This window comes from Etheostoma spectabile, unplaced genomic scaffold, assembly GCF_008692095.1.
Source record: "Etheostoma spectabile isolate EspeVRDwgs_2016 unplaced genomic scaffold, UIUC_Espe_1.0 scaffold280, whole genome shotgun sequence".
NCBI classification, from domain to species: Eukaryota; Metazoa; Chordata; class Actinopteri; order Perciformes; family Percidae; genus Etheostoma; species Etheostoma spectabile.
This window is the reverse complement of record NW_022605578.1, coordinates 1,599,721-1,603,068: the sequence shown is the minus strand read 5'-3', so window position 1 is coordinate 1,603,068 and position 3,348 is coordinate 1,599,721.

The following is a 3,348-nucleotide window of genomic DNA, read 5'->3' as shown; positions in this document are numbered from 1 at the left end:
TATGAATGTGCAAATGAACATATGAATGTCGAAGTGATGTGGGAGTCGTCTGATGGCTGGTCTGGGAGGATGTGTGGATGTCCGCAGTGGAAGAGACCGGATGGGTTCTGTCTCAGAAGCAGTTTTCGCCCGATAGTTTACAGACCCCCCAGACGGTACCTAGAAGACAAGAGAGAGAAGTGCAACAGGAATGAAGATGGACAAAGGAGAGGGTAAGGGAGGGTGGGTCGCAATCAGAGACGCAAGTCTGGCTACGCAGCACGGTATATGTAGGTTTGTCGGTGATTAGAGGTGTGTTTAGGCGTGGCCCTGCTCCCGAACCTAGTTAACAATTAACTCCATTTCACTAGCATGGACCACGCCACAACTATGTTAGTTAAGATTTAGACATTATGAATTGTGCAATGAACATTATGAATGTGCGAAATTGATGTGGATGTCGTCTGATGTCTGGTCTTGGGAGGATGTGGGATGTCCGGGTGAAGAGACTCAGGATGGGGGTTCTGTCTCAGAAGCAGTTTTCGCCCGAATAGTTTTACAGACCCCCAAAGTGTCAGATTGTGTAAAACTGATTGTGCGTGGGCTTGACGAAGTGTTACATCGTTTGTGAATGTAAGACCGTGTTGCTTGGAATGACCTGCGGCCTGGAACTGAATGGTTTGATGCAATGCTGATCTAGCGACTGTGGATGCTGCGACGATGTGGAAATGTTTGGGTGATATGGCTGAAATGCAGAGAATGCTGTTCTGAAACAAAAGTCAAGTGGCCATTTGGAATAGTGAAAAGTGGGTGTTTGAAGGTGCCTTGCGGCCTGGAGCCGATGTATTTGATGGCTGGCTAGTAGGTTTTAAATGAGTAGACTCGACCCCATCTGTCCCCCAAAGAAGAGGAAGCCAACAATGGGTAAGCCCATAGGTCACGGAACGACGAAGGAGACCCGACCCGTGCCCATCACGGAATACATAATATAACAACATACATTAAGTATAAAGCCTCTACGTTCACACAGGAAACCTCAAGGGCTAGAGGGAACCGGCAACAACATACTCAAACCTAGTGCCAGAGAACAAGCCGGAGCAGAGCAGGGGAGACCGGTGAAGGCTAACGCACCGACAAGCCGCCGAGCGACCGAGCAGCCCTGGCAGGAGAAAAAGTGTCAACACAAGCAAAATGCATTTGGAGTTGGGGAAGGGAGGGGGAGGGGATGCGGGGACGGGGGGGGGGGGGGGGGGAAGGAAAGACCGAAGCAAAGAAAAGGCTAAGAATCGTCAAGCACGATAGTAGGAATTCCCCCTGAGCGGCTGATGTGGCACTGCAGGTGCGGCCAGCAGAGAAGGGAGAGCAGAAGCCGATCGCCAGGACACAGAAGGAGGTGATAGGGACGAAGGGATAAGGGATGCATGTGCGCGTCCTCGTGAAGCCTGCGAACACAGGGATGAAAGGCCAGAGAACGCCCGAGACATGACAGACAGAGGGAGCAGCACATGGGAAATACGACCTGACCACCGCCAGGACGGAACGCGGTCCGCGCCGACGAGGACCGTGACGTCATGCGCGACAATGCCGCCGAAGCCGACGCCTGCTACGAACCCGAGGGGCCGAGGCCCGGGGCTGCTGCCCCCGAGGTGGCAACGGAGACTAGGAGAGCCGCCACGATGCCCCCCCCGAGGAAGGCCGATGACGAGGAGAGGGTAAATGCCGATCCCCGCGGTTCCGACATCCCGACCCACGGAACAGGGGAAGGAAGACCGAGAGCCGCTGGAAGCGAAGCCGAAGCCGAGGAAGCAGGGACCGGTCGGCGAGGAGAGTAGATCCGGCGAAGCCGAGGCATGACACCGCAAACCGTAATCCGCAATCGGCGCCGTTGAGACAAACGACGGGATCCGACCGCTGCGCGTGACTGAAACATGTTCCTGCTTCGAATAGATCGTCGTACAGATCGTCCTGACTCCAAGTGAGCGTCTGCAGCTCCGGATCTACGACCGGGAGCGTAAACGCCGACCGTCGTGCGTCAAGCAATCAAGACGCAAGTCTGGCTACGCAGCACGGTTATGTAGGTTGTCTGGTGATTAAGGTGTAGTTTAGGCGTGGCCCTGCTCCCGAACCTTAGTTAACAAATAACTCCATCTGCAGGGCTGCCAACTTTCCCAAAACCTTGGAGTGAGATTTGGGGGCCACCCCATTTTGCCGCGTACAAGAAATTTCTCTGGGTCTTTATCCTTTAGGGTTTAAACTGGGATTTTTATATGTGGGGGATAGAGCTCTCCCTAGGGGGTCGGGGGTATGCCCCCCCAGGAAACAAATTTGAAAAATAAACCATTAAATGGCACTTTCTGGAAAGTTTTTTGCAAAAAAAATGGAGAAATCAAGTCTTACATGATATGTGCAAAACTGTAGGGTTAAGAACCTTTGTTTGTTGTATTATCACAGTATTGGGCATTTAGCATTTACATTATATACATTATTAACTTCTTATGATATAACTGACCCACACATGTCCAAACATAATGAACCACATGAAGAGACAGTAGCATATGTCAGCAACAGCTGAGAAGATTTGGTCTGTGTGAACAGGTCCAGGGTTCTGTATATGGACCAGGGACCCAAAATTAATTAATGTTGGATCACTAGACCACTTAAATTTTAAAGAATGAGAACCACTGATTACAAAGTTCTATTCCTTTAACCTTTGTGCCAATGTTCAGTAATGTTTGGCTGTCATCCTCTGGCCCCACTACTGTTTTTACTTTTTTGTGAAAATAAAGACTATTTGTTCATTAAAAAAAACATCAAATTTATTTACATTTACATTTAGAGTTGCACAGAGTTAGAGTGCACAATAGTGGCCCAACGTTGCAGTATCATATTTATAGTATTATATATATATAATATATATATATTATTATATATATATATATAGAATATATATATTTATATATATATATATATAGTATATTTAGCGCAGATGTGTTTTCACCAGATTTCTGCTCAGGTTTACAACTTTTGGCACATTCAAAATATAACTCCTCCCATCTCTGTTGTCCAGTGTTGAGAGTTGTAATATAGCTGCTGTGCAGTCATTGTTCCGCTGATATGGTGGATCTCATTCAGACGGTTGCACGACACAGAGGCCCATTAGGTCTCTGGTCTCTGACAGAGGAGGCGCCGTTGAGACAAACGACGGGATCCGACCGCTGCGGCGTGACTGAAACATGTCCTGCGTCGAATAGATCGTCGTACAGATCGTCCTGGACTCCAAGTGAGCGTAGCTGCAGCTCCGGATCTACGACCGGGAGCGTGAAACGCCGACCGTCGTGCGTCAAGCAATCAGAGACGCAAGTCTGGCTA